Source organism: Phoca vitulina, unplaced genomic scaffold, assembly GCF_004348235.1.
Source record: "Phoca vitulina isolate PV1807 unplaced genomic scaffold, GSC_HSeal_1.0 scaffold22, whole genome shotgun sequence".
In the NCBI taxonomy this organism is placed as follows: domain Eukaryota; kingdom Metazoa; phylum Chordata; class Mammalia; order Carnivora; family Phocidae; genus Phoca; species Phoca vitulina.
Window position 1 is genome coordinate 22240780 of NW_022589725.1, and position 24637 is coordinate 22265416.

The 24637-nt window shown below is 41.3% G+C and overlaps 1 protein-coding gene across 2 annotated transcripts in view; it reads left to right on the forward strand.

Annotated features, from left to right (window-relative positions):
• The first annotated feature begins 8621 nt into the window (after positions 1 to 8621).
• Positions 8622 to 24637, forward strand: part of SNAP25 (synaptosome associated protein 25) — an 82617-nt gene continuing 66601 nt past the window's right edge. The window contains exon 1 of one of the 2 annotated variants that reach the window (XM_032419818.1): positions 8622 to 8780. The gene's annotated coding sequence lies outside the window, so the exon portion shown is untranslated. The remainder of the gene's footprint in view (positions 8781 to 24637) is intronic. The other variant, XM_032419817.1, reaches the window with a different exon arrangement.

Genomic DNA, 24637 nt, shown 5'->3' on the forward strand with positions numbered 1-24637 from the left:
TATGTCATATTTGGACCAAAAATGTATGGGATAGCTTGTTTTTCCTGGCATTTATAAGGCACTTTCATTTTTATTGCTATTCAAAGAGATCGATGTCAGACTAATACACCTTTTAAATCACACTATTTGTTAAATGATCTAATTTTTACTGATTTATTTCTATACTTGCTTCCTAGCTTTGATCCTAGGAAACAAATCCTACATTAATTCTAACATTTACTAAATCCCTAGGCTTCCTGCGTTTTGTGGATTTTTTTGTGGATTGTTGTTTTCTGGGGTACAATTCTCAGAAAATGTTTTTATTTGTAGACAGAGTGCATAGGAAATAAACTTTCTGAATCTGTGTATGTCTGGAAATGTCTTTATTTTGCCCTTAATTCTTTATCAACATTTTGGCTTTATACAGATTTATAGATTGCAACTTATTTTTTTTCTAACACTTCAAGATTTATTCCATTGACCCCCTACTCTCTACATTTGCTGATGAGAAGTTGGATGTTGATGTGATTCATGTTTCTTTGTAAGCAACCATCTTTTTCTCCTCTATAGAAGTTCTTAAAATCTTCTCCAAGTAAAGTGGGAAATTATGCAAAAGAAGAAGCATACTCATTGTGTGGGATTAATTTATAACAGTGCTAACTTATTCATATTAATAACTGAGTGATTATTTAATAAAAAGTCATGGTATTGAGAGGATGGGGAGAAGGAAAAGGGGCAATGTAAGAGAGCTTGATTATCATTGGTCATAACAATAAGTCAAATGATAGTTTATTTTATGAATCAAGAATTAGCAATGTCTGCATACTATTTAGAAACAAAAAATACTTTACCCAAAGGAAAAGCTAATGTCACTGAAAATTGTTACATATATGTATACATATATAATACATATATATATAATATATACATATATATGACATATATAATGTCAAGGAGAGAAAAGCGCTATGAAGAAAAATAATTCAAGGTAAGAGAAATAATGATACTGAATTGGAGGTTAACAAGGTTAGCTAGTTTGGATTGTCAGAGAAGACTCCTTTGAAAAAGCAGCATTTGAGGAAGTTAGATATGAGAAAATCTAAGGAAGAGTGTTTCAGGTAAAAGTAATAGTAAATACAAAGGTCCTGAGGTCGAAGTGTGTTTGATTGTACAATGAACAAGGTTAGTGTGATTATAATAGAGTAAGTAGAGAGAGAGTGTTGGGAAATGAATTTGGAGAGGTGGCCAGGAGCCTGATCTTGTAGGTTAGGACTCCTAAATGTGATAGGAGCCATTAAACAATTTTCAGAAAGATTTATTTTTTAAAAATGCCATCGTGGTAGCTATGTGAAGAAATCAGGACTAGAGAGCAAATCAGGAGGCTACTGTAATAGCCCAAGTGAAAAATGATGGTGGCTTCAACTGTGGAAGTTGAGAAGTGGTTGGATTTAGAAAACGTATTGAAAATAGAGCAACATTTGCTCACAGGTGAGATGTGCATGAGAAACAGATCAGTGAAATAAGACAAGAGGAAGCAGGTGAATGTAGCTGCCATTTACAAATATAGGAAAACAATAGGGGGAGGGACCCATTTTGGAGTTAAAAACCACAAATTCCACTTGGTACCTGCTAGGTTTATATCCATATTTGCTTTATATTTAAGTGCAGGTATCGAGTAGTAAGTTGGATAGACAAACTGGAGTTTAAGAGATAAATCAGGGCTGAATATGTAAATACGAGAGCATTAACACATAGATGCTATTTGAGGTTCTAGAACTGGATAAAATCACCAAGAAATGAGTGCATAGAGAGGAGAGAAGGTGCATGACTGAGCCCAGAGTTGGGGAGATGAAGAAAAGCCAAAAAAGGAGAATGAAAGGAAGATGCTTTCTGAGTGCTAATTTAGCAAACAGGACACCTGCTGAGATTGTTAATTAAGAATGTAAGAGATGAAGGGACGCCTGGGTGGCTCAGTCCTTAAGTGTCTGCCTTCGGCTCACTTCATGATCCCAGGGTCCTGGGATGCTGCCCCACATCGGGCTCCCTGCTCAGCGGGAAGCCTGCTTCTCCCTCTCCAACCCCCCCTGCTTGTGTTCCCTCTCTCACTGTGTCTCTCTCTGTCAAATAAATGAATAAAATCTTTAAAAAAAAAAAAAGAATGTAAGAGATGAAGAAGAGTAGAGGAAATCAACAGATGCATATACACGTTCAGTGTGAAGATGCCTTGATCCTACAGATGAGAGTATTCAGTAAGAAGCTAGGAATATGACTCTGAAGCTCATGAGAGAAGTTGAGATTGATAAAATAAAATTAACAGTTATACATACATAAACAATGGTTAAAATCAGGGTTATGAATCACATTCTTTTAAGACAAGATGTCAAGGAAGGAATAGGACATTGGGTTCTCCTGATGTACCAAGGAAAGTACAGGAGTCTGGAAAGAATCAATCAGAATTCTCACATGTTAATTTAGAAATAAAATAATAATTGCTTTTATATATATCTCAGAGAATTGTAAGACTAAAATGAGATCATGTGTGTGATAGTGCTTTATAATTTGTACCCAGCTATACAAATGTGAGCTGCTAAATTTTCTACTCTTTGGTTTAGAGTACAGAAGTTTTCATGGTGGAGATTCAGGACACAGTCCATGACAAATGGAGCTCCCAGGGAGCTCAGGGAAATGTACAGCTTAACCTGCTGGGCATCACAATTTTGGTGCTTTGACTCATCTGCTATGGAAAATAAGGACAAGGGAGAGAACCAGAGGTGAAGCCACTTCATAAACAATTTCAGAAATGGATGAATGGTAAAGAGTGTCAGGTGAAGCCAGAGGTTAGCAAACATGGGAAGTCAATTGGATATGACCAGGAGATCATTGATGCTACCTGCTGAGATATTAGAATGAAGAAAATGCTCTGGTGCCTGCTAGGTGGTAGAATTTCACTGCCTTTCGTGCCAAGACTGACAGAATAGTTCCAGATATCCTTTGTCCATTCCCAGACAAATCCTGAAGTAGTCACCTCAACCCATCTCAACCTGATTTTCACTGCGAGAGTTCTTGGCTCCCGGAATAAGTTCCTATTTAAGATCTCTTATCATTCCCTCAAAACCAGTGATCAAACTTACTGTTTGATCTGACCTCCCTGGCTGACTCTTTCAAGTATATTTTGAGTACATCATCTTGACCCAATTCTTATTTATGCTCCTTATTTGGTATTGATCTCTGAATTTCTTCCTTGATTGTACTTGGCACTCTTTTCCTTTGACTATGTTGTTTCTGTTTACTCCAAGTAATCATCTTACCAGCCTAGATCCCTTTCTTGGAATTCACCGCAACCAAGCCTTGTGGTCAGTGATCCATAGACTCATCCCATCAGCAAATGGAACCCTGAGGCTGCTAATGAAAAATGTCATACACAAGCCACAATATGTTGAGGCAGAGAGGTTAGCTGTAAAGGGAGCACGTGATAGTTAATTTTATGGGTCAGTATGACTGGGCCACAAGGTGTCCAGATATTTGGTCAAATGTTATTCTGGATGTTTCTGTGAGAGTATCTTTGGATGAGATTAACATTTAAATCAGTAGACTGACTAAAGCAGATTACCCTCCCTAATGTGGTGGGCCTCATCCAATCAGCTAAAGGCCTAAATTAAATAAAAAGTCTGAATCTCCCCTGAGTAACAGAGTTCCTTCTGCCTGAATGCCTTTAAACTGGGACACGGGCTTTTTCTTGCCTTCAGAGTCAAACTGAAACAACAGCTCTTCCTGGGTCTCAAGCTTGCTGGCCTTTGGACTGGTACTACACCATTGGCTCTATAGGATCTCCAGCCTGTGACTCACCCTGCAAATCTTGAGGCTTATCAGCCTCCATAATCATATGAGCTTATAATAAGTCTTTTTGCACATATATACAGAGAGGAGCAGGGGAGAGAGAATATGTGTGTATGTATGCATGTGTGTATACATTCTATTGGTTCTGTTTCTCTTTCTCTGAAGAACCCTGACTAATACAGAGGGGATGAATCTGACGGGGCTGCAGGAGTTTGTACTAAAGCATGATGATTATGAACTTGGGCCATGAGATTCAAATTCCAGTACCATTCATTAACTGTGCCCTTAGTCAGGTTATTCAACCTCTCTAATCCTCGATTCTTTCCTCTGTTTTACCTAAACCCAAGTATGTTCCAGTGCCAAGCATGTGGAAGGTTTTAGATGTTGAGTAAATGAATGAATGAATACAGATGAAGAAACCAAGGCCCAGAGGACTTAAATTATACATGTCTAGTTAGTAGCTAATGAAAAAAAAATAACCTTCCACATTAAAGCAGCAGAGGTATGTGTCATTAGGTAGAGAAAGTTAAAAGTCTCATCAAATTGATCAATTTATTTTATTTAACCAATGCTTCATAGTGTCAGACATGATGATTCTAAGTGCTTCACAATTTCCTTGTGAGTTGGTTATAATTATTGTCCCCATTTTACCTATGAGATAACTGAGGTACACAGAGCTGATGGAACAAGAAGATTCTTAAAAGATTCACTGAAGGAATACTGTGATCCCTTTCAAATAGCCTTTTTAATATTTCATTATTTTGACTACTATGTTCTCCTTCCTTCTGTCCGTAACTGACACAAGGTTTTTCCTTCCTACTTGACCACAGGCATGTGTTGGCATTGGAGAGGGTTCTAGGATGCATTCATGTACAAAAGAGAGCCTATAATTTTGATGCATTAAGGAACAGGAGTCTGGAAGCACCTAGCCTCTGGCTAATGAGCACTCTCCTCCTTTCCTACAATGCTGTTCTTAGTAAAAACCAAAATATGATTTAAAACTCTGGATGTACAGTCTTATTTCTTCTCTACATGGCAAGCCAGAAAGAGAAACCAATATTCCTGTTCTTTTTGTACCTCTCACAAGATCTGTCCCTACCTAAGTGGCTTCAAGGAACAAGGAAAATCTGGGGAGTTTAGATTGGGAGCATTTAAGCTTTTACTAGGTACTATTCATTCACTATGTGTAAATGGGGTGGGGACTGGGGTAAGGGCAGGAAGAACATACAAAGAAAAAGCAGTAAACAAGCCATGTGGAAGGCAAACCAAGGAATCAGAACAGTGGATCTGTCAAATTGTATATTCCTGTGCCCAAGCCTTGTGCCCTTGTGGCGTTTTGAAATATTGTCACAGGGTGCCAGGCATGTCCCAAAGGTGGACCTTGGAGAGGGGGGTTTCTGAGCTGAGCAAGTAGCTAACTTACTTGCAAATTGACTTTGGAAAGATCATATGATAGGAAGTTTTATAAAAACTTTTATTATTGGGACACTTGGGTGGCACAGTTGGTTAAGCACCTGACTCTTGATTTCGGCTCAGGTCATGATCTCAGGGTGGTGAGATGGAGCTCCCGTGTGGGGCTCCTCATGTTGCTCAGAGTCTGCTTGGGTTTCTTTCTCCCTCTCCCTCTGCCCCTCCCCACCTCAAGTAAATAAAAATAAATCTTTAAAAAGAAACTTTTATTATTATACTTTTTGAAGTTGTCATTTTTTAGTCAATCATGCATCTTGCACCTTACCTGGCAAATATAAGCTAACTACCTGGATCTGGAGCTATTACAAACTAGAATACTTTGGGGCATGGTGTACCAGAAAAAGCTTTCAGAGACTGAATTAGCACGGTATAAATATCCATCCAGCAGAGCAGGTAATTTTCTCATTACTCATCAAATGAGTTCCTAAGCATTAGTTACTCTACATGTTGGTTCTTTGTGGAAAAAACTCACAGGCAGCTGAATCATTTCAAAGCAAATTTTCCATCTCCTTCCTTCTCTGTGTGGTGTAAGCCTTTATAGACCCTGAATAACTTGAATCTGCTGGTTCCCTACTGGCAAAGATGACTATGGATATATTTTATTTTAATCAAGCAATGAGTAAATCCTAGGGGGAAAAATCTCATTATCATATTAAAAATAAATTTAGGGCTATCTGGTCATCCTTAATAGACTTAATATTTATCCAGTGTTTATGCTTCCCAAATTAGACTCTGTTACCTTTCCCAGAGCAAGATGAAGAAACTCCTAACCAGTATCATTTTCAGCATAAGCACAAGAGAGTGGAAAATGCTGCCACCACCACTAGATAATCCTGTGGGCCTGTGGTATTTTCTGTGAAGCTTTGAATCAGTCTGACTCTCTCCTCATATGTGTAATATTTAAAGATGTCAATGTGGGGCATCAGCAGTTGAAAATTCAGAATACCAAGCCAGTCCTCCCCTGTGACTCTCACATAACATGTGCCTGGAGGATGAGCCTACATCGATGCCAAACTTCCTCTATTTATTTATTTATCTGGAAAATCCCCCGCTTCTTCCATTCTTTCACAAAACTTTCTGCATGAATGACTTTCAGTCTGAGGGCCATATATATATTTCGTTTTTCTCCACTGCAGGCTTTTCTCCAAGAAACCCTTCCACATGCTAAATAAGTGTCACATTTGGGAGAAAAAATAATCCTGACTCTAAAGGATTTTGTAGTGACTTTGCATTTGTCACTACTTCTCCCAGCCCATGCCGGCTTGCTTTATAATGAAAGTCAGAACCATAACTCGGAGTTTTATTGGCAATTAAGGATCTGAGGACCATGCAGATCTTCTTCTTCTTTATTGTATAAGAACCTTAAATGTTTTATGAATATTTAAGTAAACAGATTTCAGCAACATGCCTTGTTTTAGGAATCCTGCTTTAATAAAAATCCAAACACTATTTGTTAATTATTATTAAAAACATTAACATTTCAAAATACCCTTTGGGTCAGAGAATCTTTAAGAAAAAATGACTTCTGGGACGCCTGAGTGGCTCAGCCAGTTAAGCGTCTGCCTTCGGCTCAGGTCATGATCCCAGGGTCCTGGGATCGAGTCCCGCATGGGGCTCCTTGCTCAGCGGGGAGCCTGCTTCTCCCTCTGCCTGCAGCTCTCCCTGCTTGTGCTCTCTCTCTGACAAATATATAAAATTAAAAAAAAAAGAAACAATGACTTCTACTTATTTCAATTAAAAGCATCCTTTATTCAATTCTTACAGCTCTGCTAGCTCTAAACGCCCCCTTTACAACTCTGCTTTCCTCCTTTTTTTTCCTGGGATTCTCTCTCCAATAGCTTGCAGTTAAAAACTTGAGCTTGGCTCTCAGGCCAGAGCGCGGGGTGGGTGTGTGGGTGTGTGGATGTGGTGGCAGGGTTGGGGATTGTGCGTTGTTTTTCCGGATCCGAGACAAGGATTTTCCATCGCCTGAAAGAGGCCATCAAGTTTTAACATTGCAAGGCACGACTTCTAATCGCATCCTTCCCGGAAAAGTACAAACAGTTCCTCAGCCGAGGTCCCCCACCTCCCACGCGCTCTCCAGCTCGCCCTCCCCGCGGAGAGCCCCGCGAGAGCCTCCCCAACACCTGTGAATCATCTGAGAGGCTGCCACCGCGGAACCATTTGCATACCCCACCACCCGCCCTCCCTCAGTGCCTAATGCACAACAAAGGAGGACAATTAGGATTGTTTCTTTATGATTATTATTTTTAGTCTCTCATATGACCAGCACAAGTAGCCTTTCTCGACCACGCTGTTCTGAGCATCACCCCCAGCCCCACGCCCCCGGCCCAAAGCTAGCCTCGACTGGTACCTAGGTTTGCGCACTGAATGAACCACCAGAATTTTGTAGCGTCCCAGAGATCCTTAACTCCTCAGCCCTCCACACTCCCCTTGGAAGTATGGACGGTTCTATAACGTGTGTACGCGCTTCCGTGAACTATTCTTAAGAAACTCAACATAAAACCCCAGGCTCCGGTTGCATATTCAACCGAAAACAGCGTCATCTATTTTGCCCTCAGCAAACAACTCTCAACTCCAAGCCTTGAACTCCAGGAAACCCACGCTGGTCGGGGTAACTACCCTTCCCTCCCCCTTCGCCCAATTCATTTTATATCTCTCAGAGATAATTGCTCTGACGTACTTTAAAATAACGTGTATGAGTCTGTCTCCCCAACTGACCACATTAATGCAAAATCCAAGCGCTCGATGCTGCTTTGATAAAATGAAGAAATCACTCATAAAAATAGCAGCCCACGTAGCCTGGCCATATATGGAGCTGGTGAGGGTTGACAGGGATGCCCCTTCTGAGCCGCTCCTTCAGAAAAAACAAATTGCAGCTGAAATCTCCTCGACTCCCTCCCCCACTTCTACTCCTCTGCCTTCCCCTCCCCTTCTATGACTCAACCAAAGACAACTCAGCGGGGGGGAGGGGGATTATATATAATCGCATATATGTCGCATATATAACACAATATATACACACACAGATATATAGATATATATATATATACACATACACACACAAAGAATATCAGAAAACCAGTTGCGAGATAAATGTATTTGCCTGACACCGGGTGTTAAAATGGAGTCATAAGAATCGTCCCGTTCAGGTGTTTATAAAAGACTGAAATACAAAGGTTTGCAGTAAGGCGCACAGGGAGCTGAGTCAAGCGCTCCGCACAACTCGGCTCCTCCCCTCCCACCGCCAGCCTCCATCCTCCCTCCGCCCTCCCCTCAACACACTTCCTCCCCGCCCCTCCTAGAGACGGCTATTAAAAGCTGCTGACGTCAAAAGGGACGGCCATCTTTGATGAGGGCAGAGCTCACGTTGCATTGAAGACGAAACCTCGGGGAGGTCAGGCGCTGTCTCTCCTTCGCTCCCTATTTGGCGGCTCCTCCACACTTGCAACCTGCAAGGGGCCAGGCGAGCACCACCCTCCGAAGAAACCAAGGTAAGGAGTCTCCATCTCGGGTCGTGGTTCTGGTTTTGGATGGCTGCATACCCAGAGGGGACCACAGCCAGGGAGACCAAGTGAGCTTGGACAAATACAAGTATTTGTGCACCTAGGGTGCGGTATTCCGTGTGTGCGCCTTGGGATAGCTCCGGTCTGGAGCTTTATAAAGTATTTTCGAGGTGAGCTGCTTGGGGAAGGGAGGAATGGGGACACTGCAGATGGAGCGATGGGGAGGAAGCTCAAGGATACGTACCGAATAATAACTTACTCTTTTCGAAACAGTAGTGGGACTCTCTCTCTCTTCCATTTTGCGATGCAGTTTTCAGAGATGTTTAGGCTGCTGGGTTTTTGTTTTTGTTTTTGTTTTTTTTTCTGTAGACCAAAACAAACAAACCCTGTCGTTCTGACCCTGTTATTTTGACTATTGTCTTTAAGGCTCTATTATCCAGGGAAGAATTAGGGAGAAGGCAGGTTGTGGGCCCTGGGGAGGCGAAAGCAGAAGGGGGAGTTCCCGCCCCGGGCAAGCCGAGCTGCAGCAGCGACAGCAGCTTCCATGCCCCGCGGACTTGATTTATGCCGCCTGCTCCACGTCAACTGCAGGCTGGCGGGAGGCGGGCGGGTCGTGCTGTGTGGGAGGGCTCTGCGGAGGGCTGGCGGGGGTGGGCTCGCCTCGGGGACTGCGGCGGCCCGCAGTCAGCACCCTGGACAGCAATACCGAAGGACCTCACGGGCGCCTGCGACCTTTCAGCACCGCGGACAGCGGTCCGGCAGCGATGCCTGGCCAGACCTGGGTATTCAGGGCTGGAGGCCAAACTGCCTGTCTGAGACCCCGGTCTCACAGAGACTCATTAATAGAGAAGGAATAGTAGGTTAAGAATTTTAAAAAAGAAAAAAATAAATCCTGCCCACAGGACTCCTTTGCAGGCAATTACCTCTCCCATCCTCAGCTCCTGCATAGCTTCAAAAAAATAAGTCTACTTGTGGAAATTTTCATGTTACCCTCTTCCCCTTTTTTTAGGTAGAAAATAAACACTTTTTTTTTTAATTAAAAAATCTGCATTCATCCTCCAGTCGGATATCAAGGGTTTTGTTTTTAACACAGAGTATATTTGTCTGCAGACCTTTGGTGAGCATGAATAAGGTATATATGAAGATACCAACATGATCTGTTTACAGGAGTAATATATTTCCGTATATATTTCTATCTGACAAAAAAAAAAAAAATATGGGGGTAGTTGAACTAAGCAGAATCAACTTTAAGAATGAATCCCTCTTCCTCTTCCTTCTCCCCCATCCTTGTAATTAGGCATGAACATAAACACACACTCACAAAAATACATCTCTGAGAAATATTACAGGTCCTACAGGGTATAGATTTAATCTCTTTGGCTATGGTTTCAGAGTGAGTGGAAGTGTTTCCTATGGATATTGGTTATCTCAGGCTGATAGTTTCTGATTTGGACATCATTAAGACTGGTTTTCCTCAGGAAAATTACCTTCAGGGTAATGCAGGTGTTAGATTGAAACCGGACTCTGACCTAAAGATCTACTGCAATTTCTATTACGGCACTGCGGGATTTTGCTGAGACAGTGATAAGTACTTTAACCATTTTCTACTCTGAGGCTTGGAGCCTCTGAGTGAACAAAAATTACCACAGGGTTATTTTCTCCTGTTTGATATAACTAAAATTGGCATAAAATGACCAGGAGCAAAACTGTACTATTTGAATAGTTGTTAAATAAGAGTAACAGCATCGTATGTGGGAATCTATGCAATGCATTAAAAGAAACACTGTCATGATCCCTTGAAAAGCCTCACAATAAGATCTTGGATTGTTTATGTAAATCATAATTCCAATCATTTCTATACTAGAGCTGTTAAAATGCCTGGTCCATATAAAGGAGGTACTTTCATTCCCAGCTATTTATTTCCTAATGTTTTTCAATTTCATGAATAACCATGTGTTTCCATTTGAGTGTATATTGACCTGTTACCGTATATGGATGTAAAATTAATATTCAGGGGTACGTAGCTGCATGGAAAAATTTTATAAGTCTGCAATCCGCAAACGAAATAAACAACTGTGTTTTAGTGATGGGAGGAGGGGAGAAAAGATGGGTAGGAGTCATTAAAAATGCTTTGACTTCATGCTGCATGTCCAGACAGCTCTGCCTAGTTGCGTCAAATGAAAAAGCCTAACGCTGCCGGAATTACGTGCTTGGACATTAGTAATTACTGCTGGGTTTGTTTGCTAGTGGAAGACCGGGGTGGGGGGGGGGGGAGGAGAACGGGGGGTGGAGGTAGAAGACCGCAGTGAAACTGGCAAAGGGCAAAGATCTGGAAAGAAGTGACGATGTGCACAATTATGGAGCTAATTCTAGAACAGCTTACTGAGAAATTAAAGAAAAACATAATTGAAGCATGAATTTAACATATTATTGATAAGCTTCAGGAAAAAAAAAAGAAGAGATTTTCTCTTTTAAATTTTAAACATCCAGGGCAATACAGCAAGAAGAGGCCGGAGCAGATGGACGTCAGGATGTGCCAGGAAACATTCATGCAGACCCTCTGATGGTACCTGCTTGTTTGTTCATTGGCATTTTCTGCATTATCACCTTGGCATTCAGAATACGAAACAGTTTATAATCTTCTTAACCTCTCCATGGTAAAATCTCCCAAGAATTTACAATTTTATTCCTACTTTGTGAAACATGCACAACCACACATGTGCAAACACAATAAACTGTCCCTTAATTAGCTAGTCTAAAGACATTCCTAAACTCTAAGTGTTAACCCCAGAGTGATGTTTATCAACCAGAAGACTGATATTTCTGCCAGTGGCACCTCTTCCCATAGCAGACAGCCTTCAGCAGAACATGTAAGTTTTGATGATTAGTAGAAATGTGAGATAACTTGAGAAAGAGATTGAGAGGGGAGACATGAAGGATAAAAATAGATAAATCTGCTTTTTATATGATGTACTATGAATAAACTATTTTTCTCACATTATGGAAATGCTTTTCAATTCTATAAAGGTAAGAAAATTGGTGTTGTCAGCCTCAGCGTAGATACATTTCTGCAGTGTCATCCCTCGTCAGCAAGGACCAACATGATAGGAAGATACTGACCAATCAGTGAGCACCAGATACATAAATGAACCCCATGGAGGACATAAAGTCTTATGCTTATATGGTCTTTGACCTCAGTAAGTTTAGCATATAGTAATCTTAGTAAAAACAATAAACAACAAAAATTAATAAATAATACCAGAATGAAATACAATAAAACAGTGGAAGAAGAATCATGAAGGAAATATATAATAATTTGCCCAGTGAATGTGACCAGAAATAAGGAAGGTAAATTCTAAGGAGGACAATATTGCATTGGACTAGAATGATCTGAGCAAGGAGGCAGTACATCAGCTGGTTTTTGGAGGTTGGAGAAGTGGGGGAGATCTGCTGAGTAAAAGTTACAGCATAGGCAGAACTATAAGTAAGGCAAGCCCAAGTTATGGACAGCAAATATCCATCCATTTGGGTAGTGAGAGGCTTATGTTGGGGAATATACCGGAACAGAGACTTGAAGCCTTCTATGGAAGGCCTTGAATACTAAGTTGATGGTTTAGTGCTTTATTTTCTACAGTTGATTTCAGAGAAGAAGCTGATATAATAAAGTAACCAGGTCCTTTTTAACATCTGAGAACTGCTATTCCCAGAATGGATTACATTTGTTTTCCTCCAGAAATGGAGGGGAGTAAATTGGTATAAAGGATGATTAATTAGAAGAAAAAAAAAACAAAACCAGTCCTCATTTAGGCATCCTTTAAGATCCCTTCTCAGGATACACATGGACTTATTAGTCCTGCCCAGAAGTTAATTAAAAGTTTCAAATTTTCATTATTGACTAGAACAAATTATTCAAGATGAGCACTTACCAGAAAGATTGCAAAGCAGGTCAAGAGCCAGGAATGAGAGGTACCCAAAAGGTACACTTGCATGATAAACATGTAGAACACTCTCTTGCACCTTGGAGTATTCTGCATTGTCACATACACTGGCTAGCTGGATGAAAATAGAGGCCAGTTTTTCTGTGCCTGTTTAGGCAGCATGACACATAACAACCAGCCCCAAGTAGCTAAAACTGGAAGAAAAAAAAAAAAAACTATAGTAAAATTTTGGAAAACTGAGGTGAGGTGGACATAACATCATATTGCTTTCCCTACCAGCCTCGCTGACTCTGCTGAGCCCCCTCACTTCAGGACTAGCTCAAGGTCTGAACTATACCTATTTCATTTTTAATCTTGTGGTTATTACTCTCTCAGCAGAGCTTCAAAATTCCAAATGCTGTCAGAACTGCTGAACTGAAATAGTCAGTGGCTCCATGTGGAGGAATAAGTGGCAGTTGCAGGCATAGATCTTGTTGCTATTTCAATTCTCACGCAGAAGTGTCAAGGGACTATCCTCATCTGTTCTTCACCAAAACACTGGCAGGTGAGACATCCTTAGGATAACATGTTGATTTCCAAGATGATTCCCTGGGGGAAATTTGGAAATAGTGATGATTCAGAGGAGGTCAAACTGGTGGTTATTAATCTGAATGCAGACGGCCTAGTATCAAGGGGGAGGGAGGAGACACCACACAGCATTGACATGAAGCAGGACATGGTGAGTGGAGAAAGAGTTTTGAAAAACAATTAGTTGTAAAAGGGGAAAGAGATTACAGGGAAATTTTCAGAGAACTCTAGCTGCAGTGTCAGAATTACTATCACTGCTGTAATGATAATAGCTACTCATTTCTACATAATTTTCTTCACAAGGATTTCAAAGCATTTCACCCAATATAAAAGTACAACCAGTTTCTGATTTCTAAATGAATAATGCAAACCACAGTTATAGGATGAGTTCATGTATGATATTAGATAATGTTTAGTAAGCCATAGATCTCATGTAGAAGAACGGAGACACCCAGAGCCAGGATTAATCAGAATAGGCCTATGGGGGAGAAGAGTGAGCCACTAATTCTAAAAGCTTTTACCTGTACTAGTTCACTGAATCTTCATAACAACCCTATAATCAGGGCACTATTACTATTTCCGTTCTACAGATAAGCAAACTGAGGCAAAGAAAGGCTAAGAAACTTGCTTAAGATCACAGAGCAGAGCCAGGATTTAAATTCGATCACTCTGAGTCCAGAGACTAAGCTATTAACTATCTGTTAGGCGACCTCTTGCATCATCCACATTTTTCATATTGGCCAAATCAGGCACACAGAATGTACATGATTTCTTTTCCAATATCTTTTCCCCCTCAGTTGGGCTGCAGGGTGTGATGGCAAGGATGCCGATCAGGAGCAGGGAGACCTGGTTCTAGCCCTGAAGCATCTGCTTGTAATTTCCTGTTTGGGAATCACACTATCTTTACATAAGTCACTCAGTCACCATTGAACTCAGTTTGTTCATCTGTAGAATGACAGAACTGGACTAATATTTTCCAGTGTCCCTACCATTCAGAAGTTAATGAAATCGATGCTGAAAACTCTGGGTAATAGGTCTGGGTCCAGTGACCTGTTGATCTCAGCTGTCACTGCCTTAATATTGCTTTAGTACCTGACCTGACTCCCTCCCCCATTATAAGATTATAAGATTAATTTATATCCACAGCCTCCCCCGCTCTTCCATCTCTCTCTCCCTCTCTCTCTTTCTCTTTCCCCCTCTCCCAGTAATTTCTTTGACATCACCTTTCTGAAGTCTTTATGGTCAGACTTAAGAAACCCTGGCTTTTTCCTCAAAGCCCTAATCTGAGCCATCAGTGTTTTGGGGATCTTTCATCCTTCTCAATCAGATTTTATTGCTCTCTGGCACAGACTATTTCCTACAACCTGCCTAAACTTTTTATAATTCTTTTCCCAACCTAATTAACTGGTGGTGGTTGTTTTTTTTTTTTTTTATCCCTTTCTAGGCCCCCTTTTGATGATCTCCTGTGTCTGACTTAAAGCAATTTATTAGCTACTATTTCTTCATTTCTCCTCTTTCTTCCTCTGCCACTTGGAAAAAAGAAAACACTTTCATAGACTATGGGCCCTTAAGTACTTAAAACATAACAATTCCATGTGATCTGAATCACGTGATATTACTAGCTAGCTCAAAAACTAATCAAGTTTGATGGATGGGCTAGAGGTGGGGAGGGAAAATAGCATTTCAAAAAAGCTTTAAGGTCAAGGGACAAGGAGAAAGGGAAGCCTTAAAGCCTCTGAGATTTACAGTTCAGAGGCCAGCAGTGGGCAGTACAATGTTTATTAATTAAACTCAGAGTCCCATGTGAATTAAAGTCCCATGTTCCAGAAAAGCCACGTTCTCCTTGTTGCTACAATCCCGTTCCTACTGTAGCATTTGAGCAGTGTTTCACTGATTTTCTTACTGCTGACCCTCAGAGGTTAGCCTCAGCAGTGATTAACGGATGATAAGAACAAATCTGTATCCCCTAAAAGAGATGGGGGACAATCCTGTTGAAGGGTTCGTGTTTCCTTTTAAATGCTCAACAATCACTCTAGAGAAATTCAAAGTGAATGACAATGTCAGCACCGGACTGATGCTCCATGACAGCTGCAGTAGCTTTGTGGATTGCTTTCGGTGGTCACGGAAAAATATACGTGATCCTCTTAGCTAGTAAAGGAAGCTAAATTCTGTTTCATGTGAAGGGGGAATGAAAACAACTCACTAATCTTTTCTTCTGTTATGGGGTTTTTATTGTTGCTGTTGACCTGATTTGGTTCCTAGTACCCAGAGATGGCTAATTCTCTTGTGTCTTAAGTTGAGACTGTTTGCAATTTCTGCTGATTCACCTCATCCATCCTCCAAAATGGTCCATTTTATACTTGAAGAACAAGGTTCTACTCCTGCTAAAATGGTAGGTTCTACAAAATGCCCATCTGGTCTCATCACTTCCCCATCGCTTCCTATACCCAAATCCCACCAGTCACAGGTTTTGAACTTGGGAGATGACTGTTCATGCCTGCAGGCTTTAGCGAGTGGCTTCTATTCTTTACTGATGGCAGCACTTCAAGAAAATGAGAGCCTTGGAGGTGCCCCCCTAGGCCAGAATCGCCCTGCACTCTGGCCCTGCTCCTATTTCAGACAAATCCCTCCGTATAGCTCTGAGAATTCTGCAAGTTGGATAGAATCTTGTTGCTATGGGGAATCTCAGACCAAATTGCTGATTTCCTTTCTTCATCTTCATCTTTTGTACAGTTTCAAAAAAATAATAACTGACAAATTGCAAAGCCATGTATTTCTTGAATTTCTTTGCAGTTAGTCCAAGATTGGTCTGATAGCTCTAAGTAACTCACACTGTGACTTCTCCATTGATAAACAGAAAGTGGAGGGAAATGCATGCCTGTGAGTCTGCTAGGAAGACTATGCAATAGTCCTGTTGAGTGAATTTTTTATTTTAATGGGAAATCCTATTGTAAACCTCACTGTAACACTAGAAATAAGATAGCATTCCTGATTTAGGCTGGAGAAATTGCTGAACATACCCACTTTTTCCAATTCCAAGATGACTCTCCCTGTATTCCTCAAACTTAAATCAACTGTCATTATGGCACTCTTCATTAATTAATTAATTCAACAAATATTTATTGAGCATCTGTCATCTACCAAGAAAACACTGCACTGATTACTGAAGATAGAGCAGTAAATAAAGCATGCATGTTTCTGCCTTCAGTGCATTTTTCTGGGCATCCCCTTTTGAGGTATTATTATTTTAGAAGACATATTTCACATAGGATCCCTTTTTGAATCTAAGATACTAACCCAAATTAGAAAAGAACTTGGCTCTCAATTCAAAATGTACAATTGATTGAAGTTTTCTACTGAGTGGTCAGTATCCATAGAGAGTTTGCTGCATCATAGATGGAATATGTATTAAGAACACCCTCAGCCATCAAGGAATTCAGTAAATGTCTAAGATATGCTCTTATGTAAATTTGCCTCTATGGACATGGCAATCAACTAGGATATCACTAACATTTCCTTTAAGTACATGTATCCCAGTCTATTGGGTCCTCTCCCTATACAGATCGTTCCCAATCACTCATGGGGAAAACAGGTCAAGCTTTGAGGAACATGGTACCTCCTAGGCCAGAAAACCTAGCCCCGACTATAAAGGTCATGGAACAATGCAAAAATAGGGTGACTGAGCGAAAGCAGCATCTTTTTGATGACAGTACTTCCCAAGCCAATCCACTTCCTTCCTCTGAGAACTCCCTGTCATGAAACAAGGTTCAAAGATTCAGGATCAAGTAGAAGTATGTATTAGTCTCCCAACTCTTGCCTTTAGAAATTTACCTCTTCCTACCAATGAGCAATGCTCCCATCTCCCTTATATAATTTCTCACATTGCTTTGTAATTACATATGCATTTTTCTTCCTTAACAGACTATAAAAGTTTTTGAGAGCAAGGGCAATATGTTAACCATCTTTGAGTCCTTGGTATCAGTGCCTGTCACACACCAGGTATACAGGAAATGAATGAGTGAATGGGAATACCAACCACCCCTTTGCAGAAAAAAGAATTCTACTACTGTAAGTAATTCCTCCTTTTATTGACCAAATGTTATGATCAGAACAACTCAGGAATGCAGATTCACCCTAACTGTTGGAATGAAGTTTTGTGCCAAGGAAGCACTTATGTTCACCCAAACTAGCTGCCAAACTTTGGCAAATAATTTCTTTTTCTGATCTGCTCTTTTATCACCTATGAGTCAGGGGTTAAAATGCTAATGAAGACTCAGGTAATTCTCAAGGAAAGTGTTGCCAAAAGCAGGTTTATATTCAGAGATGAAAAGCCATTTCCTGTGAGTGATTTAAGTCAATTTACATACAGAGCCAAGCTATTTGACATATATAAAATACACAGCTAAAATTCTTTACTTTTCACTAAGATTAAAAAGATATTTTTGATGCTGCTGTCCACACATATCATAGTCACTGGGGGATAGATTGGTGGCTTCAGCTAACTCTCATTTTCTGGGTCACATATTTGCTGCTTCTCTGTTAGAATGGTGGCATGGTTGAGTTGGCTTCCCAGAAAATGTCCTCAAATACGTCAGCTTCTAACTTTTCCCTTCAAACATCCAGTGTTCTCTTGCCTAGGAGAGAAAAATAAACTGCGGCATGATGTAGTAAATCAGTCCCATTTATCTTTAAAAAAAAAAAAAAAAAGCTGTTACCGCAACAACTAAGCACTGAATTTTACATTTCTTTTTCCCCAGCCTTTCTCATGAAACAAGTCTAAAACCATGGGTCAATTACCCTGCACCCTACTTTCTCCATCTGAGAACAAGGATACCACCTGATGACCATAAGAAAAAAGTAACTTAACTTATGGAATAACTGTGGTATGGTGCACTAGACCCTTGGCATACATTATCTCATTGAATCTCTACGGCAACCTTAAAAGAGCTTAAAATTCTCATCTCTGACTGCAAAGTCTGTGTTTTTTCCCACCATCCTATGAGTTTTCCCATCAGTTGCATACAGTCCCTGGCGATCTTCTAACGGAAAGCATGCTCCTGACGTGTAGAACATGGGTCAGGAAAATCCAAAGAACTCAGTCCTCTGGGCTAAAAAGTCAGGTGAGATATGGTGGTATGAGGAACCAGGAGAAACAGAAGTATCCAGACAAGCTCATTGAACACTGGATTGCGAGAAATGGCTGCGTACTTGGCCCATTTCTGCCACTGCGATTATATGACCCTGACCAACTTATGTAACCTGAACCGAGCCTCAGTTTTCACGTCTATAAAAAGCAAGCAATAGCTGCCTTGCATACATCACGTGGTTGTCTTGAGACTTAAAGAAGCTAATGCTTGTGAAGTGCTATTCCCTCCACCACTCTGGGAGCGAGGCAGAAATTGTTGTTGCCATGTTCTGGTAGCTGTCATTTGCCATGCCAGATTTCCAGTGTTCTTTATTGCAGGTTATGTGAAGGCCATATGCTTCTTTTCCTCTTTATAATGTTGAGTTTGCCTAAAGACACAGGTCTTGGTATCACATTATTTTTTAGCTTGCGCAGCATGCATGATAAAATGGGAAAATGTGTCAACAGTCTTTGGTTTTTCTGTTTGGGGGAGGATTTTTAAAAATGCCTTTGAATAGCATCTCTGCTTACAGAGTGGCCTCGTGAGTCTCCGGATAGCATTTGGAGACCCAAGAGGCTCAGTTACAGTTTAAACACTGGTCCCCTCTTGCTTGGTGCCTGGGGACTTAGGGCCCTTAAGGAGTTAAAAAGAAATGGTATGCAAAATTTTCTGCTATTCTGTAGCTTGAGAAAAAGAAATTTGCTGTAAGCTATTTAGTGAATCATTATTGAAGCTACATCTGTTGGCTTCATTTTGTATTCAGCTTTGTGTTAGGTTTTTTTGTCGGGGAGGGTTGGATTCCTTACTAAATATTGTGTGTGTGCATGTATGTTTTGTATGTGCACACAATACGCAGGCAGAGAGGTGCAAACACAGAAGCTTTCTTGCAGCCAGCCTTGGGTACAAGATTCCTGCATGTCTCACCTCATCATTAAAACCTTTAGTTTTATTCATAAACCAATAAAACCTGCATAGGCAAGTTACATGAGCTGCAAAATGGATGTTCCTAAGTCACAATCTCATAATGATTTCTCTCCAAAGTTGGAACAGGCCCCCCAAAAAACCCTGCCTGTGCCCATGACCTCAGATTCTGCTTTTGGGAGAAGTCCTGTGAATCTAGGCCTGGAGGATAAGAGAGCTCTTTGGGGAAAATTTTTGAAACCCACATTGTCTTTTGAGCACCTACTATGTACTAGTTATTATATGATAGTCTATTATAGCTAGTATTTTTTTTTTTTAGATTTTATGTATTTATTTTAGAGAGAGAGAGAGCATGTGTGCAAGTGGGGGGAGGGGCAGAAGGAGAGAGAGAATCTCAAGCAGACTCCGTGTTGAGCATGGAGCCCCACAAGGGGCTCGATCCCAGGACCCTGAGATCATGACCTGTTCTAAAATCAAGAGTCTGACAATTAACCGACTGAGCCACCCAGGCGCTCCCTACTGTAGCTAGTATTATTCTTAATTTGTACAGCAACCTTCTAAGTGGTGGGTGTTATTTTCTATACTTAGAGAAGATACTATTTAATCAAGGTCCTTTCAAGGTGCTAAGTGCTGCCCCTCCCTTCTCCATGAACCAGTGGATACATAAACTGGGGTTAGTGATGAAAATATCAGGCCTGACTGGAGAAAAAATGTTTAGGGCCATTAGCCAGAATCAGATTAGTTCTGCTCCAAGTCTACATTGGGACCCACCAAGGGAGAAAGGACTGCAGAGATGTGTGTAATCAGACAGAACAGCTGGAAAACTAAGGTCCTACCTCCCTCCTCCACCCATCCCTCCCAAAGCACAGAATCTTTCTCAAGAGGTTTGCACCTTGGCGCAGGCAGATCTGAGAGAAAAAAAGAAGTTGGGAGAGAGGGGGTTGGGAGCGATGATGAGCTATGATTGCTCACTGCCTATTTCCTATCTCACAGAGTACTTAAGCTGGGGCAAATAAAGAAAGGGTTGGAGGGGATGGTAGAAGCTATCTTCCCAGTACTGCTCTTCCCGAAGAGTGGAGGTTCCCATTTTAAGGGACAAGGTAGGAATTGATGATTCTTTGAACATCAGAAAATAGTTCCTCCTTCTTCCACACAGCTAATAAGAGAGAAAACTTGAGTTTGAACTTAAGATCCTAAGTGCAATACTACTGACCCTCCACAATCAATGACACATTATTTTTAGGACATTCGTTCTTAGATGAGGGGCTTTGGACCAGCAGCATCAGCATCACCTGAGAGTTTGTTAGAAATGCTCTTCTCAGGCCCCACCCCACACCTACAGAATCTGATACTCCAGTGCAGTGGGGAGGGGCGGGGTCTGTGTTTTCATCACCTCCAGGTGATTCTGAGGCAGGCTCAAGTCTGAGAACCAATGTCCTAGAGATCTTAGTAGCTCCTTCATGTGTTCACATTCATCTTAAACTGGGTCTGATGAGGATGAGGTGTTTCCCCTGTTCTCTGCCTCACAAAAGTGGTGACCAGGAACTTAGAGAGAGAACTATCCTGGGCCACTGGATAGAAGTCTCTACTCACCTTCTCACTTAGTAATAAAGATGCAGTTACTCATAAGAATGAATTTGAAGGTTGAGGAAGATGAGTGTCCACAGCATGAGGACAGGGGTCTTAGGTGGGGAACATAGGGCTCCTTTTTATACTTTTCTCCCCCTGCAACAATGGCTCAATCTCTGGCTCCTAGAATCTTCCCCCCAAAACTTATCAAAATGTAAAATCTCACCAGATGGAAGGACAGACCCTTTCTTCTTTCTGCTGCGCCAGCCTGAAGGATACCAGAGAGGAAAATGTATCCACTGTGCAAACGATACAGCCATTCCCATTGCTCCTCTTTTGGGCCCCTCCATAAACTGTAATGGGTACAAGGAGGGGACTGGTCCCTTTTCACACATCCCTGCAATTTCTTATTTTCTGCTCTGGATCCCAGCACCAACTGCCCTTGGGGAAACAAAAGATCCTGGTGGCTCACATTGACCTTCTTTTCTGCCCTTCTCTCCTATAGAATCACACATTTGGGTTGCTGGGACAGACCTCACAAATGGTATTTTAAAAAAAAATGACAAATGGCCAGGCCCAGAGATAAATGACTTACCAAAGTCACAGGGTGAGCATTGCAGCTGGGCTCTTGGCTCACAGTTGATTGCTGCTTCCACTGCCTTGCCACTTCTGCCTCCACCTCTTTCACATTTTCTGTACAGTACAGGCCCACACTCCAGGCTGGAAATCTCTCAGTCTGTTGTTACCCTCAGGGGTCTTTGGCCTTGGATGGTGACCCAACATCTGTAAAACAAGGTAGGAACATTCTTATGATTCTCAGCTGCCAGGCAGAGCTCCCTGAAAAGGTTGACTATATGGCTTATGTCTTTTTGGTTTTGCACATGACAAAAACCCAAATATAAGTGGTTTAGGCAAAAATGGAGATTAATTCGCTCAGAGAATTTGAATAAATGTTGAACAGCCAAACCATGGGAAGGGCAGAGGAGATGTTCAAATACTATGGAGGCTCATGCTTTCCCTCCTGTCCCTGATTCCTTCTGCACACTGACTCCACTTTCTCTTGTGAAAAAGCCAGTTCCTCCTTCCACATACCAGAAACATGGCACCCAATTTGTCCTTCCTACACATCTGCCATGGAAAAGGCACAGCCATTTGTTGTCTGTACCCGGTGTTCAAAAATCTCAGGGAAAGGCTCTGATTGGCCCAGCTTGGGCCAGGTGCCCAGCTTACACCAATCAGCTGTGAATATGAAGTGTTATGCAAGAGTATGACTTACAGGCTGGAACCACATGATTCGATTGGGGAAAGAACCAGTTTCTTGGCAGACATAATAAGCCATATTATGTGTCCTATATACACAGACATAATTTTTATTAGTCACTTACCAAACAGGGTATATTAATTCACCCTGGAAGTTTAATGACACTTGTTTCTTTTTTCCAAATTGTTCCTCCACTCCCCCCCCCCCCCCCCGCTATGACCTAATTCCCCCACTATGACTTCATGGCAGCTCTGGCAAGAAAGATGGTAAAAGAAAAAAAAAAAAATTTTCAGATCTAAAAACTGAGGCCTAAAATTTGACTGCCCTGAAAAAGGCAGTCAAATTAATCAAAGGCAGAGCCAACTCAAGGATGAAGGTTGGCCAGATGTCCAGTTCTGCTCCTAATTCATGGATGGCAAACTGGTGGCCCCTAGGCTTAATATGATCCACATACTTACTTTATTTGGCCAGTGCTGGATTTGCAGATATCTTAAATATGAATGCCTTAAGGCAGCATATGTCCCCTCCAATTTGCCATAGAGCCTAACACTACATGTCTTTGTATACCTGGTTCAATCCACCTGGTTCTCTTCTCTTCCCGGCCCCTATAGACATTTGAGTTTCTTCTGCTGCCTACCAAAGTTAGGGCATTCGTGGTGGTTCTGTGAACTGCCAGAACCAAATAAAAGTAGAAGTTTCTTAGGTTATTTTGCCACAATTCTTCCCTCGAGATGTCTTCATAAGTTATGTCAATATTTTGAGAGACAAGATGGGGCAAATAAGTTGCACTAAATAGACCAACCAATTTTTACTTTTTAAAAACCTGAATAGAATTAGCTTTTTGTTTTTCCCACTGACCCTGCTGGCAGTCTGGTGACACCTATGAATCCCTTTGCAGAATGACATTTTTTTAATGTATAAAATAGAATACGTAAGATTTCATAGGAAGCAAATTCTATTGAAATACAGTTATCAAAATATTTCTGTAATTTGTGATATAGTAATACATGATCTTTTAAAAAGTACAGCAAGAAATAGCAATATTTGGTGGAGAGTCTAACAACAACCACAATTTCAAGTGGTGATGAGAATATAATTTTTTATATTTTATACATATATTTTTTATATTTATATATATTTTATATTTTATGAGATATATTTTGAGATATCTGTAACAACCGTGAGGTGATAATGGAAGACATCTGAGATTTCTACTGGTGTTGCATCAGGGTTTGGGGCCCCTTCCAGTGCTCCCAGTGTGGGGGTGGGAGTAAGCCAGTGGAGAGGAAGGAAGGGTAGATCGACATGTCATGTGGGCACAAGCGATACTTGGGGTTCCCCAAAGCAGTTATTTTTTTGTTGTATAACAAATTATCCCAAAACTTAAAACAGCAATTCCTTATTGTTTTTGGGCCTCTGGGTTAACTAGGCAGTTCTTCAATCAGCTGGTAGACTGACTGGGGTCTTGCTGGTCTGTAACATCGTCACTTCCATGAATGGTGGCTGGTACTGACTGTGGGCTAGGGTGATGGATGACTAGACCACATGTGTCTCATCATCCAAAAACAGCAAGAAAGGGTGAGCACCAATGTGGAAATGCTTTTCAAGTCTGTTTAGGCCACATTTGCTATTTTCCTATTGGCCAAAGTAGTCTCATGGCCAAGCACAGAGTCAGTACAGGAGGGGCCCACCCAAAATTATGGATACTGAGAAGGGAATTATTCCAACCACTTTTGCAAAATTATCTACCATAGCCCCCACCAAACTTGGGAGTATTAGTCAGAGAAAGCCCTTCCATCTGCCACAGGCTGGGCACCAGGCTCTGTCTGTCCATCCTGGGGCTACAGAACTCCCACTAAATTCCACAAACCGGGGAACTTAGACATGGCTTATTATTACCCTGCCAAACTTAGAGCCCTTGGGTTTAGTTTTAGATATCCTTGAGTCAAGAAGGCACTTGGAACATCTTGTTGCATCTCTGCAAGTTAACTAAACAACCACAGACTCAGATGTCTGGTAAATTCAGGAGGGGGTAGGCAAAAAGAAAATTTTCTCCTCTGAACATTAAGGATGAGTAAGCCTTTCTGGATTCAAATTGAAAAAAAAAAAAAATCACCTTCTTATTGTTTTGTGATGATGTTTCTTCATCTGAAATTTTGCCTGGGCTGGCCTTGGTGAGGACAGTTTATTTGAATTTTTTTTCTTTCCTTCCAGAAGCTCTCCCCCGTTTAAGCAAACTCTTCTTTCTGCTCTAATTGCAAGAGCTCCCCATAATGGTAGAAACAATTCTCAGCCAGTCTTCTGCCCAATGAGCACTTTGGAAATGGGAACCCAAGGGAGGAGGCAGTGGAAAAAACCCTGAAGGCTTTTCAACTGTGCTGCGGCGTCATGGAAAACCAGCCAGGCACCTGCGCTGGTGCCTCCCAGCAAGTCCCACCGGAGCCTTCGTCTTAGTTATTCTGT